Source organism: Pinus tabuliformis, chromosome 3_2 (genome assembly GCF_031772625.1).
Source record: "Pinus tabuliformis cultivar Carrire ecotype Pingquan chromosome 3_2, CPIR1, whole genome shotgun sequence".
NCBI lineage: Eukaryota > Viridiplantae > Streptophyta > Pinopsida > Pinales > Pinaceae > Pinus > Pinus tabuliformis.
Window position 1 is genome coordinate 693,237,408 of NC_142302.1, and position 27,932 is coordinate 693,265,339.

A 27,932-nucleotide genomic window follows, 5' to 3' on the forward strand; every position below is an offset into this window, starting at 1 on the left:
ACCCCATATAGAAACTTTAACCTTGTTAAGACAATTAGGTCTCAAAAACACTATCCACTGGCCTTTGTTTGCAAATCCGTATCGTTTCCACTATAGAGAAATACACTTACAATTTGAACTGAACTGAGGATAATACCCGAATTGAGAAAACTTGAAACTTCTACCTCCGCGCCAGAAAGAGAAAGGCACCAAGATATCCAACTGCATTGATGTTTTAGCCGTGGACTAAACTATGCACCAGAAGGGAAGCAGACTCCATGAGGGTCATCATTGAGCGTTCAAGAATTTCTTCTACTCGACGCCACTCTATTAACCCAAAAAAATCATCCAATAATTAATCAACGAGAGATTAGACCCAAGTTCTAGATGAACACAACCCGTGAAAGCTGGAGTGCGTTCAACCCTCAATTTAACTGCATTTCCATGATTTATTTTTGGCATCCTAAGGTGCCATCATCATCCCTACAATAACTGAACTGACTCCTACCGCATCATACATCGGCTCAATATCGCTCTACAATTCAATTCCAGTGATGGCAAAATTCCACACAAGGGCCATGAGATGTTTTTGCAGTATTTCACCATATCAAGATACCATCGTCATCACTGATCCATCTGAATGGGCACCTATCGCATATTTCATTTTCTCAAACTTGTATGAAAGTATGAGACCCAAATGTGCCATTAATGGAAGCACGCTAGAAGAGAGAGGTTTGAGGCTTGAAATGCGAAATTGCATATGGCGAAGGATGACGAAATCAAAAGAATGCATGGGAGGGACAACTACATACAGACTGAGTTGATATGCTGCCACGATGGGATGGCAAGTGAATTTCCAAGATGTCGTTGATTTGAGGGAAGGGAGGTAGCGTGACATCATGGCACATGAAAGAGCAAAGGTGGAATTGAGAAAGGGCGGGTAAGGGAGCAACCACAAGAAACAGGGAAGGGGAGTGATAAGAGTAGGACCATATAGATCATTAGGCAAAAAAATATTAGGGGGAAGGTAGGGCAAAAATAGGGTTGCAAGAAAACCGTGAACGTCCTAAGGAATATATGCAAAACAACCAATGATATTTATTTTAATTTTTTCTCCAGCCAACAGAGAAGCCTTATTGGCAAGGAGATCGTCTTCCGAGTTTAGAGATCGAAGAATGTGGAAGGGAAAGAAGGATGAGAAGGTCTAAAGAATAATTTTTATTCCGCAAACCAATAATTTTAGCACACTGTCTTGAGAGTCCGTTTTCAAATACTAGAGAATTCTACTATTTTTGACTCCTCTTCAGAGAACTATTATCAAACCCATGAGAAACTCATATTGGATTTTCCACCTAAAACCCACTAGAATTTATCCATAATTGTTTGCTAGGGATTTATAATGCATAATTGTTCCTTCGAGATTTATAAGAATCCCCCGTCATGCCATCCCTAAAATAATATATAATTTAATGTTAAGAATAATAAAATATTTTAATGCCCAAAGGGAAGAAGTAATTGAAAGTAAAATAAGTCAATTAGCATTTAATAAGAATAATATAATTCATTTAATTATTAATATAGAACTAATGTGGTATTTAAAAATATGAATAAAAAGCAACTTGAATTGTAACTAACATATTTTAATATGGACAATTAAGTAATATTAAGGTGTTCCTTAAAATATATTAATAAAAAATAATTAACATGACCTAAGTTTATAAATAAATTATTTCAATGCCCATATTTGTGTGTCTATATTAACCACGAATCTACCAATGATCAAATCTCTTGAATTACAAATGTATCTTTTGTAATGCAAATGTCTTTTTAAGTTTCACACTTAAAGAGGTTTACACATTAAGAAATTTGATGCCTCTTTGTATTCTTCAAAATGCATACAGTTTTTTAATCTTCTAAATACAAAAAAAAAAAAATGATAACTAGTGGATGGCATATTTATTTTTCTAATAGGGTTTCAAAAATTTTGATTTCAATTGTCAATAATTATTAAGTGGGTGATATGGATTTAACTTCCATGGAATATTGTAGAATATTATACACAAATCAAAGGTTGAGATCTGTCTCCAAAGTAGTGAGGCTATTTTTTCTCTTACTGAATTGAGACTTCTGTGATCCATATCAATTTGTTGAGGAATCTTGGGCGAAAATCACATAGAAAAACTTTTGTCGACCGGTTTCGAACCAGCCAGTTAAAAAAAATTATCCTGTGAGAAAGTATTATATGAAATAAAATATAGTTTTTTGGGGTGTTATTGATAATCATGATATTGTCCCATTTTACTATAACAAAGTATATTTAGACATTAAGAATCTTCATGGTAAAGTGGGGTAAATGTCCATGCATAAGAATCCTATTCCATACTATGTTTAACTTATATATTAGTTATTTTTATAATTATTAACAAGAATATTTATAATTATAATTTTTTATGTTTGACTTATATATTAGTTATTTTTATAACTATTAACAAGAATATTTATAATTATAATTTTTTTAATTTTAAGATGTTTTGGATATTAATAACCTGAGATTTATTATGAAGTAAATATTTTTATCTTATTTAGTGATTGATACCTATGAGTATTTACCAATCATTTAGTTTATATAACTACCCCAATAAATAACATATTTAAATTTTTATTTAAAAAAAATATATTAATTTTATTTATATAAAAATAATGAGAAAGAAAAAATAGTCTTTATTATTATCATAAAAATATTTTAATATTTAAATTCATAAAATTAAAATATAATTTATATATATATAAAATAAGGAAAAACAAAACCTATAAAATGTTTTCATAATGCATAGCTTTGATAGTGTAATGTAGATGTGTACATGTTTTACTCATCATCAAAAAAATTAGTATACAACCAAAAAGAATTACTATACCGTACATCATAATATATAAAATGAGAAAACTCTATGCAGGCTTTTATGTTATAATATATAAAATGAGAAAACTCTACGCAGGATTTTAATTTAAAACATAAAAATACAAGTAAATACAATATAAAGTTAAAATAAATTTATTAATGTTGGATGGATCACATACATTATATAACGTTATTCCAACGTTACTCCAGAAGTCTTTACACCACGATAAATTTACCACGTTAACTTCCTCGATAGCTACTAGAACTTACCTTCACTCCCTCGATAGCTACTAGAACTTCCCTCCACGCCAAGGGCATCATATTGAAGTCCGCCATTATATTGAAGTCCACCATAAATGATAGCGTTGAACTCTCCCATGAAAGATAGATCCGTCCATTATTGTAAAGAAAAGAAAACTTTCGTGACGTAGGGGGAGATTACACGAAAACCTAAAAATGAGCGTGGTTTGAGGTTAGTCCTTTCCAGCCTCTTAACATTACTATTAAACGTCTTGATACCATGAACGCTTAGGTTCACTTTTTCCACATAGAAAAGCGGACATACCCCGAGGGGCCTTAGATTATTTCTGACGGAAAAATATTTGATACCTCTCGTACGACTTGGCTTTTCCAGGCAAGGTCGCTTTCGGCGATGAAGAACAGCGATTAGATTTTGATTGTTCGTAGGGACACGTTGTAACTCGAGGTTTCAGCACAGCGGCTTACATGCAATGAACAAATCCACGGTGGAGTTACCATAGAAAGATTGAAACTGACATACCAACTCATTCAACGCATAAAGTAGTGCAAATGAGAAAGAAGGTGGTTTTTGATGAAACGCATTGAAAACCCTAGAAGCCGCAAACGCAAGAACCAATTGCTCACGAATGCATTTGAGCTCTCTGTTCTCTGTGATGCTGAAGTCGCCGTCGTCTTTTCTGGAACCGGCGAGATTCACGAATTTGCAAGCCACAACTAGTAAGTCGTTCATCCCTTTCGATCACTTTCCTCATCAATGTACTGATCTGCCAGTATTTGCTTTCGGTGAAATAGTTGTTATCAGACAATTCCACCGCCGCAAAACTTATTAAAATGGTTATATCTAGAGATCAGTTTTATCACCACAGTTAGTATGTCCGGCCATGTCCCAAAAAGTATGAGAAATGGGTAAAATTTGTTACGGTTCGCCGATAAAGTTATGGGCAGCTAGAGTTCAGATACTTTTAGCAATTTTGGTAAAAAACAAACACTAAATTGAAGTGTCTGAAGTTGAAAATAAATAAATTGGGTGATTCGTGTGCTGTTCCTCTTAGTATTCAGCGTTTTAGATAGAATGAGTAGCGAATAACAAAATGGGTTTCACAAATAAAATGGGAATATCTACTAATTGATTTCCATTGGACACTACTCGTTCTATGTATTTAGCCACTGTGATAGAACCAGTTACAAATAGCAAAACATCGTGCAAAAATAAAAAGGTGACCTAATGATTACTATCTCCCTTTTATCTTCCATTTCATTTGAGAGCATAAAGAAGACACCTCAATCCTAAACTACCATTTCCTTTGACATCATCGAATAGCTAATTAAACGTTAAGCCATCACATGGCAAAGCAAGGGCGATAAAATTTGTTCCTTTCAATGTTTGAAAACACAGCATATTGAATTATTACCAGAAATTCAGAGAAACCATCCATTAGGGCGCCATAGGCTGTGTGGAATGACAAAATTAGGTATTTCAACCATTCTTCTCCGGGTTTTATAACATTGATTAAAAAAGGTCACCTGTGCAGCCACAGCCACAGTCTGCACAAAAGTTGTAATCTTGTTATTAGAAGTTCTTGGCATTACTGTTTTAACATAGTTGTCATATGAATTGCAGCATTGTTATTATAGGTTCCTTTAATATAGTTGTCATAAGAATGGGAGCACTGTTAATATATTTCGTTCACTGTAACTGAGAATATTTGTATATTTCATTCCAGTAACATGGTTGTCAGAGCATTATATTTTGTTCACTGTAACTGAGAATATTTGTATATTTCATTCCCTTAACATGCTTGTCAGAGCATTGTTAATATATTTTGTTCACTGTAACTGAGAATATTTGTATCTTTCATTCCCTTAACATGCTTGTCATTTTTTCTTCTACTATCTTTAGTTAGTTATTTTTCCTTCAAAGATTTGCGGGATGAACTTCTTATTATCGGTCGCAAACTTGTTCTCTGCAAACTTGTTATTAAGATTTACAAAATATCACCAAATTTCTTTTCAAACAAATTGACAATTTCATCCTTCTATCACTGATATTATAATGATATTATTTTACTTTACATAAATCGTTTTTGAAATTCATATATTTATTTTAATATGTTTATGTTATAATTTATAAATTTAAATTAATTAATATTATTTAATGATATTATTTTACATTGGATAAATCATTTTTGAAATTCATATATTTATTTTAATATATTTATATTGTAATTTATAAATTTAAATTAAATATTATTATTTTTTAAATAACACCTAAATGTTTATGAAACGTCCAATTTTCCAGATAGACAGCTCTATCATCGTCAAGGACAAAAAGTATAAATAATAATATTAGAGAAGAATGCAGGGATTGGATTTGAATTTTGAACGTAAACTTATGTACGTATGGATTTTACATTATAATTTGCTTAATAATAATATATATATATATATATATATATATATATATATATAAAAGTTAATTATTCTATATTAATACTAGAATGAAGATAATGATAATAATTATTTAATTTTTTAATTATATAATGGCATTAATTTTATTAACTACTTAGTATATTTAATTATAATTAAAAAATTATCCTAATTTATATTGAATAGAAATAATATTAAATTTTAAGTGAATTTATATTTATATGTTAATAAGTTGTTATATCTTAAAATAAAATGCAAATAAAAACTTGTTAATTTAGAAATATTAATCTTGGAATTTAATCATAACATTTTCTTTAACCATATTCAATTATAAATTAAATTTTTATACTAAATTTTTAAAAGTTTCCCGATTTTTTTTTTGAGAATTCATTTTGTAAAAGTAATTATAATAATTCGATTGTTTGATAATTTAATATAATCTATTTATGATAATTAGAATTGATAACCCAAAATAGAAAATATAATCTTGAAAATTTGAACAATATTTATTTAAATAAATGTTGTGATCAGAACCACTAAAAAAGAAAATAGTGTATGTGGCAGTAATGTATGAAAAACACTACCCGATTGTCGTACTCTAATAGGAATAGTAACAAACAGTGACCCATTGTACTTCTATGGTAGGTAAAGCAACACCTAGATACAATGAAACTTCTTCTATGGTAGGTAAAGCAACACCTAGATACAATGAAACTTCCCGTATTTCTATTGTAGGTAAAGCAACACCTAGATACAATGAAACCTCCCGTTAGGAACTTCAAAAAATGAACCATGACTATATTGCCTATTAAGAATTGTCAACTAAAAGCTAGCTGGGAAAGGCACAAATAAATAAACATGCACAAATAAATAAATGTTTGATTTAACTTATTTATTATTAAAATTGACAAATGTCATTTTATATTGCTTTATGAATTAAATAATTATGAATTTATCTCATATTATTATTATATAATTTTTTCTGAAACTATATAATTTTTGGAGAGGATTTTCTTTTTGGTGGTTAATAATTGATAATTTAATATAATTTATTCATGATACATAGTATTGATAATTTAAATGAAAAAGACATAATTTCAGTTTTTATATTTTTCAAATAATTGAGTAGGGAGGAGCTTCCATTTCAATATGGGAGAGATGTTGTCATGTGAAGTTATATTAAAAGAAATAAAATAATACTTACTTTAAAAATTAAAAATTTGTCAACAAAAAATGAAATAAAATACATCAACATTCATTATAAATAACATAATTTTATAAGGATATATATAAATTAATTAATAACATGGGATAAATTTGTAATTTCCTCACTACTCCACATGGAGTGTACATGAAACATCCAAAATAATACTACAACCTAGTATCAAAGAGATATAAAAGTCATTCCATGCACATTTAGTATTTAGAAAATAAATATTAATAAGAAAAAATTCATTGAAACACATCAATAAAATATTTGGATGCTCACCCTATTAGTATTTGGAGATTTTTCATCACTTACAACATTTTTAATTTTTTAGGGTATTTGTTTTGGCCAATGTCTATCAACACTTTTAGATGCAATTTTATATACTGTAATAAAATTATTAATTTTGGCCCTAAAATATTTAGAGAGATATTCTTTGTACTTCCCAATATAATTGATACCTATATTTAAATATATATTAATAACTAGAAAATAATAATATAAAAATTTAATAACAAAAAAATATACATCAAGGAATCTCAAAATTATTGATTTTGGTCTTTAAAATATATAGAGATTATTTATACTAATACTATATATATATATATATATATATATATATATATATATATATATATAAAGAACAATATGCAGCGAGAATATTTTAAATGAGTGAATTGTTACTGAAGGCAACAAAATCACGTTGTCGAAAAACGACCTATGCCTGAACAAAATATGCATTAAGGCTTGCATTATATAAAACCAACATATGAATTAAGGCCTCAAGGGATACACTCTGAACCCCTTAAGGTTCCCTTTATTTTTGGCCTATGCAATCAATTTTCTAATCTCCTTTCCCACCAAAAGAAACATTAATGGGGAGATTGGTTAACGTAGTGTGAGTCCTCCAAAGGACTAGAAATATGTGGATGGGGATTCATTGATCAATATAGAAAAATTGTAGTTCAAATACAATCTATGATACAATTGACCATTGGGATTCATATACCCATTTATGATAAAACCAAACAAAGGAAGGCCCACCTAACCTTGAGATTTGCCTTCAAGAGATCTAGTTTTAATATAATGGAGGTTGACTTTTGAAGCCTTTATTTATGCATGGCTTCTTTAGCCATAGAGATAACATCATGGATTTTTCTCTTTAAAAGAAAATCATTTTTCCCCTCAAATATAAAATCATTGAACATTGGCTTGATTCTATTGAATTGGAAATTATCTTCTAGATAATATTACAATAGGAGAAACACAAAAATATTCAATGGAACAAGTATCTGGCTTCTCAGGAATGAGAGCTTTATGTGTCAAGTTGAATTCTCCTAGGATATTGTTGAATTATTTGGATTTAATAAGTACTCTAAAAGGGTCATCCTTAATGAGTTCATAAAATCCTTAATAGAATTCCATTGTAATGCCATCTTCCCTAGAAATTTATATTCCTACATCGAAAAGCGAGTAGACTAAATCTCTTCTTTTGAGACATCTTTTGATAGTTCCTCATTCATTTCTTTATAAAAAATCTGTGAAAGATATTTAGAACTCAAAATATTTCCTAGATAGGATACCTAGGAGGCTTTGAAGACAATTAACTAAAATAATCCTTACTAACCTCTACTTTATCAACAAAAAAGGAAACCTAAGATCCCTCCCAAACCTTATTTACCAAATGATATTAAGCTTTCGTACCTCCCTAGTAGATTTGGAAAAGAACTTGTTGTTATCTCGTTTTGTGATCCAAATGAACTTAGTTTATAAATTCCATGAAACTTTTCCTTTTCTAAGAGACCCGTTCTTTAATCCAAAATGGAATGTAGTGAAACCTCATAAACATTCAAGGGGTAACTAGAAGGATATTCTTTAGCTTTTGCTTCATTTCTACATGTGCATCTATTATTTGATTTTAAATTAATAGAGAAGATATGTTTTCATCTACTTAAAACTTCTTGCAAATCGTTTTATTTTGAAAACATTAGAAGAATGATTCAAGGTGATCTAGTTTGAAGAAACTAAATTATGATAAACCTCCTCCATCTTTTATTTTTGAGAAAATTTAAAAAGAGACATATGTCAAAGTTCTAGAGAAACGAGAAACTAGTTTCAAAACAACTACAAGATGATCTAAAATATCTGCTACTTCTACCCAAGATTTGAGAATTCAAGGCCCATAACCAATTCATTTTGAGATAAGGAATCAATATAATATTTTTCCACACATTCTTCACCACTGCACCGATTCATTTAGGTGTGGTGGAAATTTCATTGGGAAATATCCACAACATGAAGCTATATGAACAAGTATTAAAAAAAGTCATCAAGACGATATTAATGGGGATGAGATCCCTACATAAATTTAAGTGAAAGTGTAAAATTGAGATCTCCCCCAAACACTGCATTTGCAGCTAAGAGGACATGAAAATGGAGAAAAGTCTCCCATAAATGTTTTCATTCTAGATTCAAACCATAAATTTTAATAAAATGAATAGCTTATCCCAATTCTTGATCTACCCAAGCTAGAAAGAACTTGTGTGGGTCAAGAGAGACAAAAATGTTTGTAAGAGGGAGATTCCAAGAAACCACTAGTTCTTGTAACATGCCTTCTAAATCTAAAGCCACAAAGTACTGATCCTTGAGTAAAAGTGAGATATTTTCCTTGAATTTTATATTGGGATACATAGTCTTTAAACAAAAATTACATCAAACAAAATTGAATAGACCAATCCTTTAGATATGGGAGCTTTATCAAGGTTCCTAGCCCTTCAACATTTAGTGAGATACAAATCATTTAGGAACTTATGAACATGAGCATTCCCTACTCTAAGTGCCCAGGTTATTGTAAGTTGCTTACACTATGAATCTCATGCTTCACCTTCAAAGTTACCAAGGAGAGGTGGTACTTACTACCCACCTAGGAACAACAGATATTGTCTAGTTCGAGCCCCCCCTCTAAGGCGCAATCATGCAAACCGTTTTTTCATGAACATAACATGAATTCAGAAATCGTTCTTCCTTATTTAATTAAGAATTCTTGTACACATTTTGAGAGAAACAAACCATAACCTTAGGGTCAAAAACATTCAAGGAAAATGATTCATGGTGATTACTAAGATCAATAACTTTTAAGTGATTCAAGATGTTGAGAGAAGGGGTTGATGAGAAAGGGGGGAATAAATTTGACCTTGGGACCTAGGGGATATCACATGGACTAGACAATAAAGGAGCCATAACATTTAGTCTACCTCGGGGAGATATTATGGGGTACAGAGGGAGGTACACAAGATAATAATGTAATAATGGATGGGCTATAGTTAATAAATAAAGTGGTTAACCCGCATCATGTAAGGGACCACAAGTATTTAGGAATAATATTATAAGCCCATTGCATTAGATATATGGTATTGACATATCCATGGTAATGACCCATGGTATTGTATCTATGAAGCCTATATAGAGGCTAGAGACTTCCCATTGAGAGACGTCAAGTACTGGTTTTGTATTGGCAAGTGATGGTTTGTGGAGTGATCTCCTTCCTTAAGGACTAATTGTATGGTGTTACCCTACCTCAAGGGTCTTATCAATAAAGAAGCATTTTTATTTCATATTATTGGATCAATATTGTTATTTCTAGGTATATTTTTTATTTTAATATATTTTCAGGTTAGATCTATGACTAGTGGTATGAAAGCACTTTCTTAGGCAAAGTGAGGAGATTTTTTTTTTTTTTTTGCAGATCAGATATGAAACTTTTGGTCCTAGATTTTCAAAAAAAAAATAGCATATTTGGATTCTCTTTGAAAAAATACCCAAATTCAAAAAAACAATCGGCCGAATTGGAGTCTAAATAAGGGAGATATCATTGATTTAAAATTAGTTGTGTTACAGAAAATTTTCTGACGATAATTCGTGGACGAAAGATCTCCAATAAATCTTAACAGTTTTTGTGGATAAATTTGGGAAAATAATTGCAGATTTGAGATCCTCTTGAAAAAATACCCAAATTCAAAAAAAAAAATCGATCAAATTGAAGTCTAGATGAGGGAGATATCGTTGATTTAAAACAAGCTATTTCTTTTTTTTTTAAATGTGATGGCGAAACATTTTCAGTGCGAATCTTAAAATCTAGAGTAGCCAGATCGAGATTTATATCACACAAAAAGATGCAGAATTATCGTTTCATTTTAGAAAACAGACTATAATAAGGATTCTGAGCCATATTGACTGAGTTGTGGCCATTTTAAATTTTCCAGATAAAGTAGGTAATTTTTTTTTCAAAACCCTCATTCTACTTCATGGCTTCTACTGAAATGATTTTTACAGGATGTGATAATGGTCCTACTATTGAAGAATTCCTTAAAAATATTTAGTCAACATGGCCAACACTTTGGAAATATATAACACGATTTTATTTTAAAGATGAGGTGATCATATGGTGGGACTCACTTGACAACAAGAAGATGGTAAGCCTTATTAATGAAGAATTTGAAAGTCCTTTTAGACAAATGGTCTCATGCTAGAAAACAAGATAATGAGGAACATAACAAGTTATTTTCTACTGGTATCTCCTTATTACAGATTCATGGATGTATTGAAAAGGAGAAGATCATTGCATCTATAATCCTAGTTGTAAGCATAATTTTATCAATGTTAATTTGGCAAAAAAATTGCAAGTTCCAGCAAAACACATTGAAAACACACATGTTGATAATGAGGATGTTCAAGTTTATAAATATTTGAAGATTTCTATGGACAATTATGTATTGCATTCTGATTTTTATGCGTCATATATGGCTAATGTGGATGATGTTTTGGGATACCCTTGGATGGGATTTGTTGGTAATATCAATATTAATGTGTAGAAGAAATTCTTGAAGCTTTGGTATAAAAAGAAGAAAATTATATTACAGGATATTTCTATCAATGAACAGGTAGAGTCCAAGTAGGCTGAAAAAGAAAATGTTGTAGGTATTGATACAGTAGATGAAGAGTCTAGGGTTGAAGTAATACTGAAAGATAAGCAACAATTTTAGTCTCCACAACATGTACCAGATACCAATCAAGCTCCATTAGGTGGTGAATTACAAAAATATACACCATTCGTTAAAACTTCAACATATCACCACCCACATCACCCAACACGAAAACAACCAAAAAGATGGCAAATAATTAGCAACAAAGACAACAACCCCTGCACGACATATAGAGAGGTGCGACGATCCACGCACAACACATCGACATAAAGGAACTACTAGGATCAACTCCCATCTCAAGATAGCGAGGCACCGACTAGATCGAGTAATCACCTATCTCTAGGATATCTAGATGCACGTGCATGGTACCAGTGGACTACTCTTTTAAGTAGATCTTATTATTTGTATTATTCTTATGTTTCAAGGACAAAATATGTTTAACGGGGGTGGAATGCAGTATACTTAGGGGGGATAATATGGGGTACAAGGGGAGGTACCGCAAGGAATAATGTAATAATGTGATGTGCCATAGTTAATAAATAAAGTGGTTTATTTGCATCATCTAAGGGACCACAAGTAGGTAGGAATAATGTTATAAGCCCATTGTATTAGATATATGGTATTGAAAGACCGATGGTATTATATGTATGATGCCTATATAGAGGCTAGAGACTCCCCATTGAGAGATGTCAAGTATTGTTTTGTATTGGTAGGTGATGGCTTGTGGAGTGATTTCCTTCCTTAAGGAGTAATTGTATGGTGTTACCCTACCTCAAGGGTTTTATCAATAAAGAAGCATTTTGATTTCATATTATCAGATCGATCTTGATATTTCTCGGTATATTTTCTATTTTAGTATATTTTGATGTCAAATCTACTATAAACATCCTCCACATCACCAGATAGCAGAATTACAGAATATGTCATACTAATCAGAAGAGATGAGTCGAAATTTGCATGCTTAGGGTAATTTCTTCTACTTTATATGCATTGCAGACCACTAATAGGAGGTGGGTCTATAATTTGACTTGGAGTTAACATCTCCTGCGAATACCACCCCCTTACCCTATAAATATTTAGCTTGAAATGACAGGGCTTATGGGCTAGTGAGGAGCTTATTTTGAAAATTTTGAAATGGCCTAGGTTGTGCCTCAGTATCTGACAAACAAATCACTTGAAAAGAAACATTTAATAATTTTTCCTTTGTACCCAAGAGAATTTTTCATAGGAAATTTCTATCTAGTTCATGATCCCCTTATATTTATCCAACTAAACCACTATCCACAACCACCTCTAGTCAACTTTGGTTTTCCAAAACTTTTCTACATGAATGAATTTCATAAAATTTTTCCTATTCCTTCCATAAACCCCTACATCTTGAACTAAAAGGGGAGTAATAGGAGAATACACTGAACTTGCGAGATGTTAGGGGGTTATCTACATGAATCACCAGTAGGCTCCCACTTATTAAGGAGGGAGGTTGAGGGGTTCTAAGACCAATTTTAACTAAGCATTCAGAATTTCTCCTCCTATGAAATAGACTAAAATAACATCCATCCATCGGATAAGAAAAAAAATTGGCCTATATCCCATGATTTTTATTCAGTTCTTCTTAATCTAAGAATGAGTCAATGGTACTACTATATATTTTCCACAAAACATTCCCACTAGTACTTTTTTTAATAGCTTTACGATATTTACTAAATGAATATCCTCACCAACCACCATTTTAACTTGGTTGTCTTACTTCCTAACATGACTATTCTTATAAGAAGGTGACATGAAAGGCCCAAGTAGATGGGATTTTATTGAACCATTAGCTGCCTTCTTGCATTACCCATTTATAAGAGCATTGGAACGACAAAAATAATTACAATGAGAGGATTTATGAACCTCCTTATTGCCATATACTAAATAGGAGAAAATAACATGAGCATGAGCTTAGCATCATGAGGGACATTTCCCTTACTTCAACTAAGGAGGGACATCTAGTAACCTGGGTGGGTATATATCCCATTGATACATGAATGGTCAGACTAACTATATAAATTCCTCATCCATTTAGAAGATCACTCTTAAGGGGAGAGGATACTCTCCAATATCCAGCATATCATGAATCATGTTTGCAACTAATAAAGGCCATTGCCGCACATAAATGGAGGAGACAACGAGCAAGGAGGGACATTGTGTGATCCTCACACACCTAGAACAAATATGGATGTTGATTAATCCATACATTGGTGCTCACATAACATAAAGTACAATTGTAGAAACCCTATGCAAACCAAAACCCCCTGTAGAAACTCACGTGGAAACCCATCATGTTACATCCTCGTCTTTTCCTAATGGATTAATTCATATATATATATATATATATAGATACATATACATATATTATTTTCTTAATACAATAAATATTTACATTAAAAACATATTAAGTTATGTTCATTATATATAATTCTATAAATATTAACTATATACAAATAAGTCTATGATAAAGAATTTCCTTATTGATGCGAGTCATAAATAAATATTCGAAAAGATATCAATCATAAATAAACAGTATATTGTTATATTAATTAAACAAAGACATTCTAATAATGGAATTTCTAGTGTTAAGAAAAAATAGATATGGCAATAGGAAATTATGTGAGTTTGTTGTGAACAATGGTTTGACTGGAAAATATCAATATTAATATTCTTTTTAAACAAAATATAGGGATTATACATGGTAAATTTTGGCCTAGGTAATCAAATTTTAATAAGTAGAGGAAAAGAGAAAAACTTATGAGGAAATGCTCTTATTTTAAAGAGAGAAATATGCTAGTTTCAAAAAATCATTTAAGTTCAAAATATAGATTTCAAAATGATCCACTAGCTTGTAAGAATAATAGCCTTATGGGTGCTAAAATCTCTAATCAAGAAAATGACTAGAATTTTGAAGTGGAGGCCTAAGTAACCCAAATGAGCTCAAATGAATTATAAACTAAAATAGGTTTTGTTGTAGAGGAATGAGAAAAGAAAGCATTGGTAACCACAACATTAATGCTTTAGAAAAATATATGTTGTTGGAAAACCAAAACCAAGCCTTCAAATAGAAGAAACTACCATCAACCATCAAAAAAATATTGAGATCTACAAGAATTGAAAGATCCAACTAGGCAGTATGGAGAAATTTATAAGGACAACTAGGTATCTCTGAATTTCCAATGCCAACAAAGATTGATATAGCTTAGCTTAAAGGATGAAGGATGGTACAAAAAAACTCTTGAATTAGTATGAACATTATCAACACCAATGTTGACAAAACATAAGTAATGAAATACTATCAAAACAATCAACCAATTTGTCAAAAAAGTTATAAAGCAAATATCAAAAACACAATGGAAGTTATTTAATAAGCTAGGAAATAAGGTGATATTATCCATTTAATCAGTAAGATACATAGAAAAACATAAATTCTAGGCATTCTATATCAATAAGTAAAATCTCTATCATCATTAAACATCTCCCCCCTATTAAACAAAACTAAAGTAGTAGCAAGAAAACACTAGTCAAAGCCGACATGATAACCACTTCCAAGAAAATAAAAAACAAATAAGAGGAACATCATATGATTGTACATGCAATGATTCACACATATATGAATTCATCAAGCATCCGTTAAGATTATTCAATGATCATTCACCAAGGAAATCATAATCAATTTCATATTCAAGACTGATCCATGCTTATGTTTTTCACGTTGTTTATGTAACAAGTTGAATGCATCGCTACAAATATTCCAAGAATTTTTATTTATAGGTAAATTTCTCTAATTCTTAAGAGTGTGATGACATATTATAGTTTTATAGTTGACATGATTAAATCATGTGCACCAAAATGCTTAAATATTGTGCAACATAGGAGTACAACCCTATACTTCAACCACACTGTCATTTACAGTGACATAATCAACCATCTCATTAATCTAGAAACATAGTCACTTAGGGGCTTCCCTTCAGGCAACTAAGTCTAGACTCCACCTAAAACAAAAAACACCTTCTAAAATCAACAAGATTGGACAGAGTTAGTGAGGAAATGGCGGAAACATCATATCTAAGACCTACCCTATATGTATATACCATTAGTGTAATAGGTGTTATCACTCAGGAATTTCTCTAGATGTTATCAGAAGAAAGAAAATGACCGAGGTAACCACAAACCAACTTTGGACCATAGTCTTTAGCCAACCTAGGCTTAGAGAGGGCTCTCTTTATATGATTTAGCTTTGTTTGCTTGGATTTCAGGCTAGTTATGAATGTTCTGGAGGTTTTTTATTCATATTCAAGATTGGGTGATGGCATCTTTGAAACAGATGGATAAAATGATATCTTTAGACCATTGGGCTATGGAGTCAACAGAAGGGTAGCAACATTGGATCAACTCACTAAAGGGAATGTTCAAAGGGAAATCTAGCAGAGTAAAGTGCAGGTCTTTGGAACAAGGGGGTGAAATGGTTTTGATCAGGGTGAGAGAGCAATTAAGGATTCTCAGACTAATATATGAATGAGGAATAGAGGGTAATCAAAAGCAAAGGGAAATTAAGAATCCTTTGATTTAGATTAGCAAGAGATAACCTAAACTAAGGAGAAATTAAGAATTCCTTAACTTAGATATCATTTGAAAACATTTATATGCACAATTGTTAAAACAAAGTGTAATTAAACAAATTCTGAGATATTTTTCCAGTTATAGCATTCAGATTCCAAAATACATTAAAGATTTTGGAAAAACTTTAAGAAAGATAACAATAACACAAGAAAATACTTGTTTTCACTTCTCTCAACACATGAATCCTATGAAATATCTTGTCTTTATTCATCAATCCAACTTGTTGGCTCAGCCAATGATACAATAGCTTTACAGTCATTTTGATCCAAATTCTATAGAAATGTCTAAGAATCCACACTACATACTTTGAATTGTGAAGTATTTATACAAAAATTATTACAAAATATCTCAAACTGACTAGAAATTTAATCTAGGAAATGAAAATATCTTCTTGCAAGAAGATAGAGACAAATATTGAACTACTTCATGCTGTCCCATTTATTGTGGTACTATTGGCCTTTACGGTTTGGTTTTAGCCCTTTGTGTTGATTTGTTGTTTGATCTTTCACGTTGGAAGCTTCATTTGCTTTTGTTGATACACTTTGACACTGATACTCTTTGACTCTGCTGACCTGTCTTCATCTTTTCACCTGGCTGTTTTACTTTTACTGTACACTAGCCTTTTTACTACATATTTCTTACAGTAAAATAGTAAATTTCTCCCATGTCTCAGCATCAGGTAATTGGATCTTCAGCATCCTTCTATATATTTCATTTGCCTCAATGTACTTGGAAAAAGTCGGCTTATTGAAAAACAAGTGCTTTACCTCATGTTGGAGGTAAAACAAGTTTTCAATCGTCTGGTATAGTACTTTTCCTATTGGAAATGCCTTGATTGATGATGTACTGACCTGTCCCTTTGCTAGCTCTCTGATTTTTCTGCTATAATCGTTTTGTGTGATGAGCTTGTCATTTATTACTAAGGGACTGGGTAACCCTTTTTCTCTCAAATTTTGAAATTTAGCCATAAATCTATTAAACGCTACCTGCATATTTTGACACTTGTCCTCTATGTTTAACATCAAGTTTCTCTTGGAAAGGACCTTCCTCAATTCAAAAATTGTTTCAGCTCTGTCCTCTATTTCCAATTCCTGAAGCTCATACTTTTTTTTACTGTTTAGGAATTGGATGATTCTGGTGGCATCTTCGGGCATCTCTCCTAATTCTTCATTTACCTTTTGGATGGCTTCTGTAGCCATCTTTATTAGATCTACCTGCTCAAAAATTACCTGAATAGATGGCCAAATATCATTGACAGAGTCAATGATATGGGCCCATAGCAGTTCCTTAGCTTTCCCAAGAGGTTCCTTCAATGTTAGGTACTTCTCCATGGCCTTTATTCATTCAATCATTCTGGCAGCCTTTTGCACTTCTTCTTTGTGCATATTTTGGCAAGCTTGCAATCAGTTTCCAAGCTTGTCACATTTTCTTTCAGCTTATTCATTTATAGCCTGTACGGACATTTCTTCCATAGCTCTAACCAATTTTGTTGCTTCTTCACCTGATGTACCTATTGTTGATGTAGACTGTGTTGAAACCTGTTTTGTTGTAGCCACAGGAGCTGTGGGAGCCAATGTGGCTGCCAATGTGGAAGGAACAACTGTTGAAAATGTTGGGATGACATTTACAAATGTAGTGGCAATATGACTTTGCTTCAATTGAATTAAGTGTCCAATTCCTTCTCTCTTTCCTTTAACCGATCATTCAATTTTAGGACTAAGTCCATAAATTCTTCATGTCTATTTTGGTTTTCCAAGACTTCCCGTGTTTGGGGATGCTCTAGCTAAGGTATCTTCAATTTGTTTTTAAGTGCTAAAATGTCATCATTCTTCTTCTTTATTAGTTGTTTAGTGGCTTTAATGTATTTAGGATCATGTCCCAATTCAATCACTAAGTCCTCTAAAGACTTGATTCTGGTATCTTTGGCCTATGAGGAGGCCTTTTCTAACTGATATTGAGCTGAGATATTGCTCAATGAATTCTGCAATTGATGGGCCACTATGGCTTTACCTGTAAGGGTGGAGTAAATCATCTCTCTAGCCTGTTTGTGAAACTCAATTTCGTCAATGGGATGAATATCCCTTGCCAATACCTCAAAATCAATATTTTTGTAATCTGTTGATGTCTTTGGCTGTTGTATAGTTGGTTTTATGAAAGACATTTGCATCTTTCCTTCCTTGATGTCAAAATCTGACATCAACCTGCTCTGATTGGTAGGTGTGAGCTTTAAGTATTGTGCATAAGACTGTGCCTTTAGTTTCTCATTTCTCATCTTCATTTCTTTAAATTTGTCCTTTATATCCTTATCTCTATCAATAGGTTTGCTAAATGAGGAGACATCTACACTTAGTTTCCTTTCCAAGATCTGAGTCTATGAGCTGGATGCCTCATGTGTTTCTCCATATGGAGCTATGCCTTTACTCATGTCAAACTCAATATTAGTTATTTCTTCTGAGCCTTCTGTGTCTTCCTATTCTGAAATAGGATTGAGCCTGGGCCTTTTGCTCTGGCTGCCATCATACTGCACATTGGATGTGTCCATGCCTAAAGTGGAGGCTCCCTCTCTATTCCTCTTGGGATTCCTTTCCTCATTCTAAGGAGTTTGAAAAATAGTAGGGGTACTCATGGTTGCTTCTTGCTATGGTACCTACAGGAATGAGCTTCCATCAAGCTGTTTTTCTAATTCAGTTAAGGTATTCTCAACATCTACCTTTTTACTATCCCTATCGACAAGAGTGTTCTCCAACCACTAAGATTGACTTGCATATCTTTCAATCTCTGGTATTGGATGATGAATGTAAGGCCCCAATTTGACCTTTTGTCTAAGTATGGTCATAAACCCTTGAGGGTCATATCTCCATATGAATCTGTGTTTTGGTACTTCGTTTGTTTGCAAAATCTTATCTGCTTCCTGCCCTACTTCTCTAAAGTCGCAAATGAAAGGTCCTAACTGATTTTTGACTCTGAACTGAGTTCTTTTCTTGGCTGATACAAAATTTACTTCATCTGAGTTCATTATCTGCCTATAATACTCTAGAGCAAATAACCTCATGGGGAGGTATTTGGGGAGTTTGTATGGGGCATGCTGGCACCCATAGATTCTTATTTCTGCTTGGTTTTGGTAAAGGTACCAATCTTCCACTTTACTTTGCTTGGACACTTGGAGTACTCTTTTGATCTCCTGGCTTATTCTAGGTGGAGGACTTCCTATCAGCATAGTCATGACTGGATGGACAAAAGATTCAATGAAATATGTATAGGTGTAAGGAGATGAATACTTGGGAAAAGGTGGTGTCCAAAAGATAACAGATTTGGGCTAGCATTTGGTATCCAGCTTCTGGAGGGTGAATGGAAATCTGTTTGACTGATAATATTAAAATATGTGGTATAGTATAGAGGAGTATTGAATACTCTCTCATTCTGCATCCTAGTAAATTGTTCATGCATTCTTTCAACTATGAAGTGGGCATAATCATACACAGTAGCAGGAGGCTTTCCTGGGTTGTAAATAGACATGACGGTTAGGATAAGCTCATCAATAAATTCATCAATGGTGCAAGCTAGAATAAATGATATCATGGTTAGGATTTGTTTGCCCCTTTCATAGAACATGGCAAAAACAAATGGAGGGGCAATTTTAGGAATGTGTTTCTCTTCTACAATGAATGTTTGAAACAATTGAGCCAGTATAGAGGGACTCAACTTGGTGTACTAGTCTAAGAGATCCTGAATGGAGAGTGGAGTCAGGTTTGGTCCTAATTGGAGCTATAGCATCTCATTGATTGATTCAGTTGTGATAGTAAACAACAATTTCTGGTCAGGGGACATTACAACTCTCTGGCTGGGAATGTAATAGGCATGACAGATATCGACAACTTCAAGAAGGATATGTACTTGGGGGAATTGGTATTTGGGAAAATTGGATTCCCAAAGACCAATGTGATGAGAATGGTTCAGTTATATGTCTTTACTCAAACAATGAAGTTTGAGCACGACCTCATATGAACTTGTATCTTTGATTTGAAAGTCGCTCTCTGCTAGGGGGAGGTGGTCTACGTCCAAATGAGGAGTAGTGATAGGTCTAACCTCCATGGTGACAAGGGCAGCCATAATTCAGTTCTTGTGGATTTGAATTTGATTTTCATAGGTGTATTCAGAGGTTTTTACGGAAACTGGCAGTTTTGAGAAGGGTTTTGGCAACAGACTTTCAAATTTGAAGTAATTTTAATTAATTTTACTCAATTAAAGCACTTTACAGGATGAACGTTTTCAAATTTGAAAGGGTGAGTGGTAATTCGTGGTGAAATACCTGGAATTGGGTGGATTATCTTCAAATTTGGAGTTCACGGTAGTTGCAGAAGTTCGAATGGCTCTCATACGGATTGAGAGGTTGATTGGGGACTCTGCAGCTTCTTGAGGGTGAATTTGGAGTTCGATTGGTAAATTTAGCGTTTGGAGGAATCACATTGGTTCACAGAGGTTCACAAAGAAAACAAGCGAAAAAGATCTTCTCAGCCTTTTTATGGAGAAACAGTCATTTTTTGGTGGGTAATTTATGAATGAAGAGTGGACGGTTTATCGGGTTGAGCGGGGATGCAGTTTCCTACGCCATCGCATCGCTTTTGTGGAGGAGGCATTATTGAGGAGGGGTCACCTAATCTACTCTAGTGCTCGACACGTAGCAGTCAGGGGGGCAGGGAAAACTACCTTATCAGGTGGGTAAAGGTCGGTTATCGGGTGTAGCTGATATGGCTGTGGACCGTTGGATGAAGGAAATGGCGATCAGATGGTAGTCAGGCGAGGGAGGTGCGTGGGTGATAAGAGCATGGGCTTCAGGGGGGGCCAGGGCTTTAAACTTTGGCGGTTTGGGATTAATTAACACTTAATCATGGATTTAATCAATCAGGCGGGGTTTAATGATAAGATTTATCTGTTTTGTCGAGATATGGGGTAAATTGTATAGTTTATATTAAAACTAAGGGTTGGGTTATTTATTTAGGGGATTTAATTAATATACGGGAAAATGTATATTGGGGATTTATATAATAAAGTTTAAAAATTAATATGAAATGAATTTGCGGAGTGAAATTTACCACTAAGCATAAATGTATAATTTGTGCATTTTAATCACATACATTTGATACTTAAGATAAAACACTTTGTCAGTTTTTTGGATGAAATAAAATTAACATGCGGGGTTTTTACTTTTCCTAGGCAAATGAAGTTTAACCTTAGGAAAAGGGGTTTTATTAGGGTAGTGAGGGGGAAATGAATTTTATGAAGGGGATTCTAACACTTGATGTCCATAAGCCATTAAGCCGAGGGTGTGGTCCCATCAAAATTCAGAGAAATGCTCTGAGCCTCTTTGACTTGAAGGATTTAAAGTACTAGAACATACTTGTGGATAGGAAATTAGTAAGTGAGGGGAAAAATGAATGAAGGGGATTTAATCATATTAACTTGCAAACCTTTGTTTTTGCAACCATAATTGATCATACATATTGAATTATGTGCCTAAGCATGGTGCATGTGTTTTGATCCAATCAACTTTATACTTCAGCAACATATCTTCTACTTATTCATTACTTACCCTACAATTTTTTCTTCATTTATTTGGGGGTACATTTAGGCTAGCAAACCCTTATCACCCATTTTTATTTTGAAAAGTAATCTATCTAATTCTAACCTTATATCATCCAAGGGCTTAGATTAAACTGATGAGCTCCTTTTATTTTCTCTACCTATCTAATGATCTGTCAATATTAAATTGTTTGGTCGGATTTTATTCTCTAACTATAAACATAAAATTCAAAGCATGATATAATCAAGATTAAACAATTTGATTACCATGGATTGTGGCATGAGTAACAAGCTGCACACAATCATTATTATGCATAAAAGTAAATAGTAGTGGCATTTAGACTTGCACGCTTTCATGGTCTCTTTTTGTTTTTGGGATTCATATATTTCCATTTTTTTACCTTCTCTTATACTTTTTATCCTTTGATATTTCTTTTAGGACATACCCTCTTTACATTTTTTTAATTTTTAATATGGAAAACATTTGCAGAAAGCAAAGGTATGTACAATATTACAAGGCTTAACTTTAGTCATTCAAAATTATGACTCCTATTGGTATAGAAACCTAACAGTGGCTCCACATGGGGATGGCATTTTTTAGTGAAATGACAAGAACTCTAAAGATCAGTAGCCATTGAATTGTTGTTGATGTTACCTTGCAAATTGTCCTTCTATGAATCTACGTTATTGATACTTATGATAGTAAATCTTTTAAAGATTAGGGCCTTCTCTTCAAGCTTCAACTTCAAATATCACCATCCAATCCAAACTAGACTTTGTAAATAAAGTATGTACAACTGGGAAATGAAAATTAGTAACTTGGTTCAAAGTAATGTTTTAGCATTCGACCATTTGCCGGTCCACCTTCTGCATCTGTACCATTAAATTCTCTCAAGAAGAAGGCATTATTTCCTCTATAAGCATAAATGACATAGGGACCTTTCCATAGGAAATCAAATTTCCCATGTTTTCCTTTGTCTTCCCTCCTTGAATCCCACTTAAGCACTTTGTCACCAATGTAGAAATCTTCAGCCTTGGTTCTCTTATCAAAAACCTTTTTAATATTTTCCAGCACAACTTGGGACCTGACATAGACCTCTTCTCTGGTTTGTTGTAGATGAATAGTTTGGTTGATTCTTCTTTGGATACTATTTGGTTCAACCTACAATTCTTGAAGTATATTCATTACTGGTACTCCCAAAGAGGATAGAAATACAACTTCTAGCCCATAAACTAGTTGATAGGGAGAAGTACCAATTGATTTCTTAGTAGTCAATCTGTCTGCCGATAAGGCATTGACTAGATTTTTATTCCAAGTTTTCTTATTTTCCTCTAGTAACTTCTTGATGATGTTTACTAGGCTTTTGTTTAATGATTATGCTAGTCCATTACCTTGAGGGTAATAGGCTATGGAATGGCCAAGGGTGATATGGTATTTATTGCAGAAATCTATCATTCTTTTGGATTTAAAGGCTGCTGCATTATCAGTAATGAGCTTATTTTGAAATCCAAATATTGATAGAATATCGGTTTCAAGGAAGGTTATGATAATAGTATCTGTGGCTTGCCTTGAAGGTATGACCTCTATCCATTTTGTGAAGTAGTTTGTGGTTGTGAGAATCCATTTGTGTTGGGCAGAGGAGGGTGGGTGAATTTCACCAATAAAGTCTAAACCCCATTGTTGAAACGGTATTTCTGCAGAGATTAGCTTGTGGGGTAAAGGTAAGAGCTTTTTCTTCCCCTCAAAAATTTGGCATTTGTGACAGGAGGTCACATATTTTTTGACATCAACAAACAAGGTAGGCCAGTAGAGATGAACTCTAAGGATTTTATCTATTGTGGTCTTCCAGTAACGGTGTCCTCCACAGTCATTTGCATGAAATTCTTCCAAAACTTTGTTAGATTCTTCTTTTAATAATCAATTGAGAAGAATACCTTCATGATCTCTCCAAAACAGAGCATTGTCTAATATACAAAATTTCTTGGATTTCATCTTCAAAAGCTACTTTTAGTCCTAGATAACTCAGGAGGAGCTTGTAAATTCAGTAAAACATAAATAATATCAACATACCAAGGTGATTCAATAAAGGCTTGGCTGATTAGTGGAGTCGCCATCTCCTCTTCATTATATATTGTTGCAATAAAGTTTATATCTAAGGCCTGGCAGTTTGATTCAGACATGTTTTTGACTAAACCTTAGCCCTTGATTAACTTAGTAAGTATGATTTCTATATCACACTCTAAAATAGTAGCAATCCACTTTCCCCTCATTCCATCAGGACCATCCTGAGTTAGGATGTCTTTAACTACTGAATTAGGAACATAGGCTACTATATGAGAATATAAGATGTATAACCTAAAGTACTTAATGGCTTTGACTAAAGCCAATGCTTGTTTTTCCATTATATTATATTTCAAGGTGGCATCTCTCAGGGCTTTGCTGAAGAAAGAAATGGGTTGTTCATAGCCCTAGTCATTTTTCTGCAATAGAACTGAAGCAATTGTGTGCTCAAAAGCAAAGGAAAACAAGATGAAATCTCTATCAAATTTAGGACTGATTAACATAGGTGTTTTAGTGAAGGCTAGTTTAATGTCTTCAAAAGATTTTTTAGCCTCAACGGTCCATTTTATGGTGGATTCCCTTTTTAGCATGTTGTTTAGTGATCTATTTAACTCTGCTAGATAGATATAAATCTTCTAAGAAAATTAATTTTTCCTAAGAAAGATTGTAACTCTTTAATATTCTTAGGGTGTCTTATTTGCAGGATGGCTTCTATTCTAGCGGGGTCTATTCTTATACCATCTTTTGAAATTATGTGACCTAACAATTTTCCTTCTTCTAACCCAAACAAGGACTTTTTGGGGTTTAAGGAGATTCCAAATTTCCTACATTTAATAAAAACTTGCCTTAGATGATCCAAATGTTGATTGTCAGATTTTAAAAATACTGTAATATCATCTAGATATATCACAATGAAATCATGATTTTATTTTGCAAAGGATATATCCATAGCCCTCTGGAAAGTGGCTCCTGCATTCATTAGCCCAAAAGGCATTTTCACATACATAAATGTGCCCCAAGGAGTAGTAAAGGTAGTTTTGGGTTGGTCATCTGGATGAACCAAGATTTGATTGTAACCAAAAAACCCATCCAACAATAAGATTTTGGTTGATCTAACTACTCTTTGTAAAATGTGGTCAATTTTGGGGAGAGGGTGATTATATTTTAGTGGCACTTGTTTAGGTTTTTGAGATCCACACAGAGTCTGATCTCACCAATTTTCTTTCTAGTTGGCACCAAGTTTGAAACCCAATCAGAAAATCTGATTGGTGCAATTATTTTGGCATCATACATCCTCTAAATTTCTTTTTCAATTTCAGGTAATAAGATAGGATTAATCCTTCTAAGTTTTTGTTTGAGAGGATTTTGATTTTCTTTAATAGGAATTGTGTGTTGGATGATGTTGATGTCATAGGATTTGAGGTCCTCATAACTCCAAGCAAAAAGATCCTAGAATTCTTTCAACAACTCAATGTATTTCACTTTTTCAGTTTGGGTTAATGATTTTGAATGTTTGATCAGTTTAGGATTTTCATGGGTGCCTATATTACATTCCTCTACATTAGACCTTCAAGGTTCCATTTTAGGTTTCCTAAGAACATCATTTGAATCAAATAAATCTTCCAGAGGGGTTAATCCCTTTGGTAAGAAATTATCCTTGAGATTAATTACTTCGGTTTCTTCACTAATTATTTCATCAATCTCAATTTGCTCTAAGTTATCTACATCTAATTTGGTAAATTTAGTTCGGTTGAGATATCTATTTCATCACCTTCTATCTCATTTATTTTTATCTCATCCTTAGTGTCAAGATCTATTGATGTATCGGTATCTATATTGTTATTGGTAAACTCCTCTTCTAAAATTAAAAAGTTATTTATCTGTTTGTCATCAGAAAATATCTGCCAATTCTTCAAATTATCTGGAATTGTAGGTCTATGCCTAACTTCAGCAGTGTACTGATGGTTGGCCGGAAGGGTAATTTGTAGGTGCTGGCAAACATTTCTAAACTATGGGCTTGCATGTTATGTTTTCTAGGAATTACTGCAAGCTTTGATTCTAGGACAGTGTTAAGTATTTCTATGATAATTCCCCTATAACAACTTAATCTAGGGTCCTTTGTCATATATACACGATCAATCTATTTTACAATTAGTTCAGAGTCTCCAATGACAAAAACTCTTTTAGCTCCTATATTCCTAATTAACTTAAGACCTAAAATTAATGCTTCATACTGAGCCATATTATTGGTACATTTAAAATTCAATCTATATGCATGGCCTTCTAAATAATTATTTTCCAAATTATATATCCACACTCCTGCTCCTTCTCTTAACCTATTTACTGATCCATCAAATTCTAAATTCCATAATATCTCATGATCTATATTTGCACTATCTGGGGCAACAAAATTTTCATATTTTATAAAAATTTGATCATCTTGTTCATTGAACATTTTTGTAGTATGGTCTATTTCATTTTGTGTGGAAACTGCAATGTCTTTTGGTTCTGTATTAATACTCTCTAAAATTTCTTCTTGTGTTTGATCAACATTATACAGGATAAAAGAATTGATATCTGAGTGTATGGAGTAGATGGGAAAGTTCTGAGGCCGATCCTGGCTACTTACCATATATTTCATTGAGTTTTCTTGGTATAGTTTCTTAGGTTGTCCAAAAATAGATATTGTTGCATATGACATATCTAGTTGTAAGGATCCCTAAAGTTTGGCTCCCCATGATCCGCATAACAGCATGCCATACTTTGGTGGGGTGTCAACAACTACAATATCCATAAGGATGCTTTTGGAAAGATATTGGACTAAAGTAACACACAGGTCTTTAATCAATCCTAGACACTTTACCTGACTAGAGTCAAATGAAAATAAATCTTTATTAGGCCTTGTAATGTCTAGGTTTAATTTCTCCATCACTGATTTGGGAATTAAGTTGTGAGAGGCCCCAGAATCCAACATTTCATTGTGTAGAATTTTGTCATGGATACTAAGGCTAATGTAAAAAGGGGGAACACCTCCTTCTAATGGTTTTCTTTTAACATCTGGACCAAATATGAGTTCTGGTTGGTCATCAAATAAGTTGACTGAATCCTCATTTTCAGCAATGTTTAAGGTTTGGGTTATCTATGATTTATAAGTTTCATTCTTGATTAGTTTTGTTAAAGGAACTGAAATCTTTATCTTTTCTATCTCTACTCCCTAATTGAATGGCAAAGATACTTTTTCTGTTTGAAGGTTTTGAATTTTTGTAGCGGGGATTTGAGTAGGCTTGTTTTCTTTTCCTTTATTGGGGACCTCCTTATGTGGATTTTCAAATCTAATGTTTTGAGCTTTGTCCACATTCCTGAGGTGGAATTAAAGTGGACGGTTGATCAGTATAAGGTTGATTAGAGGTTATGTCTACAATTGTCGAGGCTAGAAGGCTTTGGGTTTTCCTTAGGGAGAATTTGGAGGATTTTTGAAACAGGGACTTCTTTTATTTTCTAGGGTAGATTTTGTATTGTTTTCTTAGTTTGGTCAGGGACATCAACATTCTTTTTGCTTCTTAGGTTATACTCTTTATGAACTTCAAAGATGGTAGAATCATATCCCTATTTGTAATCAAATGATTCCCCAGACTGTATTTGTAATTGCTGCAACATATACAGTCCTTGCTCATCTTGGGTTAGAAAAACAATGTCCTCATCATTTATTCCCATTAGGTTAATTTGTGTATCTTGTTTTGGATCTTCGGGATGGGATGTCTCTACATATTTTTCTTGAAAAGGGGGCCTAATGTTCTAATCTAGTCCATTTTTCCCAATGTTTTGGTCTTTTCTAAAATTTGGGTTTCTAACTCGAGGTGCTTGTTGGTTATCCCATTGAGA

The 27,932-nt window shown here is 33.0% G+C and overlaps 1 protein-coding gene across 4 annotated transcripts in view; it reads right to left on the minus strand.

Moving 5' to 3' along the window:
- LOC149182523 (MADS-box transcription factor 50-like) overlaps nt 1-27,932 on the minus strand; it is a 237,188-nt gene that overhangs the window by 33,415 nt on the left and 175,841 nt on the right. For 2 of the 4 annotated variants that reach the window (XM_089418587.1, XM_089418584.1), the window contains one exon: nt 4,551-4,684. The exons of the other annotated variants lie outside the window; for them this stretch is intronic. The gene's annotated coding sequence lies outside the window, so the exon portion shown is untranslated. Of the gene's footprint in view, nt 1-4,550; nt 4,685-27,932 lie in introns of those variants that run through there. 4 annotated transcript variants of the gene reach the window in all.